This window comes from Cervus elaphus, chromosome 2 (assembly GCF_910594005.1).
Source record: "Cervus elaphus chromosome 2, mCerEla1.1, whole genome shotgun sequence".
Taxonomy (NCBI): domain Eukaryota; kingdom Metazoa; phylum Chordata; class Mammalia; order Artiodactyla; family Cervidae; genus Cervus; species Cervus elaphus.
This window is the reverse complement of record NC_057816.1, coordinates 10,451,996-10,459,180: the sequence shown is the minus strand read 5'-3', so window position 1 is coordinate 10,459,180 and position 7,185 is coordinate 10,451,996.

Here is a 7,185-nt window from a genome sequence, read left to right as displayed (position 1 = left end):
CCCAATATGTACATAAGTTTTACCTCAATAAAGCCTATCCAGAAAATTGGGCAAGGGATTATAAAAGATGCCCTCAGTGGATTACCTAGGTGCCAAACACCTTTTCCCTACCCTTATTTATAACAAAAGTCCTGTCTCTCTGTGATATATGGAGGTAGTTACCTCTGCCAGGATGGTGACTCTTTTCTTGCTTATCTGTGGGCATAAGGATCCCAAAGTGATCAGGAATGCACCATAGCTTTACAGCTTAATGAGACTCTAGCTTAGTCTCCTGCTGGCAGTTCTGCCTCTGGAAACCAGAATCTAAACCCACATTCCTCATAGCTGCAGGATTTGGATGCATAAATTCCCCAAGTTCAGTCACTGGTGATAAGCAGGGCCTCTCACTTCTACCCCTGATTCTTCGGCTCTTGTAATTCTACCTTTTGGGAACATAGCACCTTATAAAGGTCATTAATTTAGAGTTTATACTGCATCTTGGCAGATGGCACCCCATTCTTGTAAGGTATTGCTTGCAAGTAGCAACTTGGATGTACTTTTGAAAGTCTGTTCCATCACTCCTTCAGGCTACTGGCTTCTAGGTGGTACTCTCTGTGGTAAGGACAGTGGATTCCATGGTCATGTGCCCAGTGCTCCTTTGCTCTAATCTATATTCCTTAGTCCTGTGCTAGATGCTGTAGGGTCTTGTGGCAGTGGCTTGAACCCGTAAGTCATCAGATAACGTTGCTGGATGCAGCCCCATGGGGAGGAAAGTGTCCAGTATGTGTCAGTTGCAGTCAAGATAAATTACTTACCCTCCAGTATTCTTGCCTGGAGAATTCCATGGACAGAGGAGCCTGGCAGGCTGCAGTCCATGGGATCACGAAGAGTCGGACACGACTGAGTGACTAACACTTTTTCAGGTGGAAAACATCCAATGTAATCAACTTGCCAACAAGGAGCACATTGGTGTACCTCCATATCAGGGTCTCAGTTCTGTCCTCTATTCAGTAGTAGGCTGAGAACTAACAACCTGATCTCTGAGCAAGTGGGAACTCTGAATTGTATAGCTTCTGAAGATCTCTATGTTGTAAACACTTCCACCATAGCCAGTTTCAAGCAACCAACATGATGTCAACTGACACAGCAAAGTCCTGAGAAGTGAACAGTTGACTCTTCCATGCTAGTACAGGCTGGCTCCAGCACGTGACAGTCTCTGCCGGAGTCAGGAAGCATTTAACAGAAAGATTCCTGTGTGCTGTTTCCTGTCTCTCTTGAGCCCTCTGTTCCTTATCAGTCCCTGTCAGGGGTGAGAGGAGCAGGCAAGCCTCTCCCAGGACGGAGATCAAAGAGATGGAATGCTTGCATAGGGTTTCCTTCATTAGTTTTTCCATTTGGTGAAAGGAATTATTTACGACCCTCTTTTGTTATGGATCGCCTCTTGGCCTCATGGCCTCTATTGCTCCTTGCTTCCTTGATAAACTTGTAAAGTCTGGTCTCTTGATCTTTATCTAAAGAAGCTACTGGTATATATACTCTTACAGATTTCAATAAAGCACCTTTGCTCCATCAGTGCTTGGGTTCCCGTGTCTGTCTGTCTTTCTTTCTCTCTCTCTCTCTCTCTCTATTTCTGGCTGATTCCCTGGAGCGCGAAAGCCGGCTGTGTAACCCAGGGAATATTAGCCTCTTTCCTTCTTTCACTCTCTCATCGTCGACTCCGGACCACCAGGTTCTGGTCCAATAAAGGACCAACATGCTGGCAGGTTGGATATTCAGCCATGGTAGTGGAGAACGAGAGATGAGGCCACAGGTGGAACCCCTGTGCACGCTCCATCTTGGCCAGCATGGCTATGTTGTGCACGCACAACTGCATCAGCCCTGCAAGGGCTGATGATGGAGGCTCCTCATGTCACCCAGCTGAGTCACTCTGACCCCTAGAGTGTCTGACGCCTCTTCCACGGTGGATGCACTCTGGACCGGGATGACATGAGATACAGACATTTGCACCCCTTGCTCACCATCACAGGCTTTCCCACATGCTTCTTCCCTGACCTCGTTGTCCCTAATCTTCCAATATCCCAGACCCCATGACCCCAATATCTAATACCCCAGACCCCATGACCAACTAGCTAGGCCATTCACTGCTGCCCACGAGTTCACCACTGCTTCTTTTTTTTTTTTTCCATTTATTTTCTTAGTTGAAGGCTAATTACTTTACAATATTGTAGTGGATTTTGCCATACATTGACATGAATCAGCCATGGATTTACATGTATTCCCCATCCTGATCCCCCCTCCCACCTCCTTCTCCACCCGATTCCTCTGGGTCTTCCCAGTGCACCAGCCCCGAGTACTTGTCTCATGCATCCAACCTGGGCTGGTGATCTGTTTCATCCTTGATAATATACATATTTCGATGCTGTTCTCGCTAAACATCCCACCCTCGCCTTCTCCACCACTGCTTCTTGCCCTTCAGCTTGGATCTACTGCAGAGCTATTTCCCTCTACTAAACCCCATCAAAACTTGCCATCCTCCTATGTCATCAGTAGATGGGTCAGAATAGTGTTCCCAAGTACAGACTCTGCAGTTTACAGAAACTGCAGAGTCCTACTGTTGCAGCAAGGGAGCCCCCTTCCAGGGCCCAAGAGGGAGCTCTTGTCTAGTACTCGGAAGTGAGTTGTCCGAGGAGACACATGCGCTGACAAAGCAGGAGACTTTATTGGGAAGGGACACCTGGGCAGAGAACAGGAAGTTAAGGGAACCTGGAGGATTGCTCCGCCATGTGGCTCAAAGTCTTTTATGATGATGGGATTAACTTCCTGTTGTCTCGACCAATCGCTCTGACACAGGGTCCTTCCTGGTAGCACACGTATTTGTTCACCCAAGATGGATTCCAGCAAAAAGGATTCTGGGAGGTTGATAGGCCATATGGACATAAGGACTAGCATCTCCTTTCTCCTTTTGGCCTTTCCTGAATTCTTCCAGTTGGTGGTAGCTTACTAGTTCCACATCCCTTAAGAGAACCTTCTGTAGTAAGTGCTCTTCATACAAGTGGTTGCTACCTTTCCTGGTCAGGGAGGGTGGTTTCAGTCAGGGTTTCCCCTAACACTACTGGGCATTTTGCTTCCTTCTTAGTGGAGAGTACAGTTTGTCCTTTTCTTTGTCCTTTACTTGGGGAAAAAATGTCCTCAATTGCTCTGGAATCCCTAAAAATTTCACCGATGCAGTGGAAAATGTTAGTTGCTCAGCTTTGTCTGACTCTTTGCGACCCCATGGACTGTAGCCCGCCAGGCTCCTCTGTCCATGGGATTCTCCAGACAAGAATACTGGAGTGGGTTGCCATTTCCTCCTCCAGGGGATCTTCCTGACCCAGGGATTGAATCTAGGTCTCCAGCATTTTAGGCAGGTTCTTTATCGTCTGAGCCACCAGGGAAGCCCAATGCAGTAGGCCTTGTTTTTTAAAAAATGAACTTTTTTTTTCCCCACCCCTCATTCCTTCTGGGATCTCAGTTTCCCAACCAGGGATTGAACCTGGGCCAAGGTAGCAAAGACCTGGAATCCTAATCACTAGGCTACCAGGGAACTTCCCCCACAAATAGACTGTTTTATTTATTTATTTTGGTTCCACTGGGTCTTCACTGCAGTACACAGGCTCTTCATTGCGGTACACAGGTTTCTCTTGTGGTGAGCAGGCTTCTCTGGTTGGGCAGCTCAGGTGCTAGAGCATGCGGTCTCAGTAGACGCAGCTTGCAGCCTCTCTAATTTCGGCTCAAGGGTTTAGTTACTCAGCAACATGAGGGATCTTAGTTCCCCAGAGAGGGATCAAACCCACATCCCCTGCATTGGAAGGCATATTCTTAACCACTTGACCACCAGAGAAGTCCCTAGACTTTATTTTTTAGTTAAGTTTTAGGTTCACAGCAAAATTAAGCAAAAGTTACAGAAATTTCCCACATGACCCCTATCCCACACATGTATAGATTACCCCATTATCAGCATGCCCAACCAGAGGGGTACAGTTGCCATGATCCATGAATCTACTTTAACACCATACCATCACCCAAAGTCCATAGTTTACATTGGGTCCCGTCTTGCTGATATGCATTCTATGGGTTTGGACAATGTATATGGACATATACCCTTATAGTATGGAACAGAATAGCTTCACTGCATTAAAATCCTCTATGTTCTGCCTATTTATTCCTCCCTGCCCCATAGGCCCTGGCAATTACTGATCTTTTTACTGTCTCCATAGTTTTGCCTTTCCCAGAATGCCATCAAGTTGGACTCACACACTATGTAACCTTCCTGATTGGCTTCTTTCACTTAGTAAAATACATTTAAGCTTCCTCCATGCCTTGTATCTCATTTATCTTTATTGCTGAATAATATTCCATGTCTGGATGTTTATCTACTCATCTGTAAAAGGACATGCTAGATGCTTCCAAGTTTTGGAAATTATTAATAAAACTGTTATAAACATCTGCATGCAGTTTTTTTATGTGGACACATTTTCAGCTGGGCTTTTACTCTTCATAGGATTTATCTCCCATCCTTTGAAACAAATGTGTCTGGTCTTGGCTTCCAACATACTTTCCACATTTGTTCACTGATGTAGTGGATCCATGAGATATTCTGCAGAATGTCCAAATGGCTCAAATCCTTTCAGTGTATCCTAGGACAGAGGAAGGCTTCCCAGGTGGCTCAGTGGTTAAAAAAAAAAAAAAAATCTGCTTGCCAGTTCAGGAGACTCAGAAGATGGGGGTTTGATCCTGGGTTGGGAGGATCCACTGGAGAAGGAAATGGCAACCCACTCCAGTATTCTTGCTGGGAAAATCCTGTGGATGGAGGAGACTGGCAGGCTACAGTTCATGGGGTCGAAAAGAGCCAGACGCGACTGAGTGAGCATACACACACATACACACACACGGGACAGAAGAAAGAGAATTAACATAGCCCAGGGGCAAAACCATCACTTAAGCTATTGTCAGGCGAGTGTATGCTCCTCTGTTCTTTGTCTTGTCACAACAAAGATTTGGAGTGACGGACATTAAAGCCCCCTCGGCGGGTCACAGCTCTCAGGTCTTGGACAGACCATGTTATAGCTCTTAAATAAATCAGTGTTACAGTTCAGTGTCACAGCTCTATTTATTGTAGATAACAGCAGGAAAATCCATCTTCGAGGTGTGAGGGCACGTGGATCCAAAGACGCGGAGAGAAGAGTGCCCCATCGTGCGGGAGAGAGAGATAGAGAAAGAGCGTACGCACGCGTGGGATAGAGAGAGAAAAAAAACCCTTTGACTCCTCTTTTGATATGTTTTTTTCTTCCCCCTGGGCCTGCCCTATGCAAATTGGGCTTAGGCAGGAGTGCTGTTCTACCTGAAGTACTCACTCCGGTCCTCGGACCTTCCTTTGACCTTCCTCTGTTCTATTTTCGCGGGCTTTTCCCTTCCTTGTCTTTTAGCCACCGCCATTTTGGAATCCTTTTCCCTATTTTAACTATCTAACAATCCCCCCTCAAGAGATGGGAGGGCCAATTCTGGGAATAGAGGCGTCAAGGTCTTTCTGGCTACTTCCGGCTGAACTGGGACAGTGAAGGGTATTGGGCCTCCCCCTCTTGCTACTCTCAGGCCTCAGAGTCCTCATAACGGTGTCTGTCTTAAGGGTAAGTGATATTTTCCATGGCAGGCTGTAGTTTTGTATCTTTGTTGAACTGGCACTGTGTGTTGTAGCTTGTTGACCTGAGCAGAGACGAAACAGGGTACACAATTGACAGTACATGGAGCAATCATGAGCAGCATCAGTGTGGTGAAACAAGGACTAGTAGGAGCATTAACCAAATCTAAATTCACATCGCCAGGATGGCTCAAGTCTCTCCTTGTTCAGAGATTAGAAGATTTATCTCTCCCCTCCCCCCCCCAAAAAAAAAGGTCTATCTCCTGTCCGTTTTGGAGTATTATCCCTGCCAAGCTGTGTTGGCTCTTCAGAGCTGTCTTGAGAAATCTTATCCCCCCCCCCCAAAAAAAAAATTAAAAAATAAAAAAAGAAACAAATCTTATCCCCAGACACCAGATTTTGGGGTTGTTCATTAGAAGGGCACTCATTTGTAGTTTTGAATAGGTATCTGAGATCTCCCAGGGGCTCACAGGTGTATTGAGTGTCCTCTTCAATTTTCTTCCATGGCTGGACTCGTGAGTAGTGAATCCAGGAGTCATGCCATGGCACTTTGACTGCTGTGGGAGTGGAAAGTATTACAGGGTAGGGGCCCTTCCATGTGGGCTGGAGTTGAGCCCTTGGGGACCCATCTATCCAGACTTTAATTAGGACTCAAGTCCCTGGAGCATATAGTGGTGACTCCTTAGAGTCTTTTGGGTCTTGGTTCATACCCCACAAGCATATATCCTGTTGGAATTGCCCAATGGCCATGGTATAAGACTGGAGGGTCTGAACCTCTGGATCTAGGAAGAGGTCATTGACATAAACAAAAGGTCTCACATATAGCATCTCATAAGGACTAAAACCAACCTGTTCCTTAGGGGCAATATGGGTACGGAGGAGAGCTATTGGTAAAGCCTCCTTCCATCCCAGGGAGGTCTCTTGGGTTATCTTTTTTATCGCTGATTTTAAGAATTGGTTGGCTCTTTCTACTTTTCCTGAAGACTGAGGCCTCCAGGCACAATGGAGATAATAAGTAATGCCCAATGCTTTAGACACCCCTTGGGTGACCTTAGAAGTAAATGATGTCCCATTGTCACTTTGTAATGACCTTGGCAGACCAAACCTTGGAATGATTTCACGGAGCAGTTTTTTTTTTGTTTTGTTTTTTTTTACCACCTCCTCAGACTTTTCAGTCCAGGTGGGAGGGCCTTCAATCCATCCTGTGAATGTATCTATCATAAATACTAATAGGTATTTATACCCTTGAGAAACTGGCATCTGGGTGAAGTCCATCTGCCAGTCCTCTCCTGAATAGGTCCCACGTCATTGGACGGACTGGGCCAGCTGGGGTCTTCGAGCTCCTTGGGGGCTGTTTAATTGGCAAGTGGGACAAGAGGAGACCACTTGTCTTATAGTTGTTTGTTCCTCTGAAAGTCTGTTCCTCTGAAAGACCTTTCTAGTAATCTCTGGACGGCCTTTTCTCCTAAATGAGTGGTGGTATGTAAGGAGTTAACCAAATTCCATTGGAGGTTCCCAGGCAGAAAAAG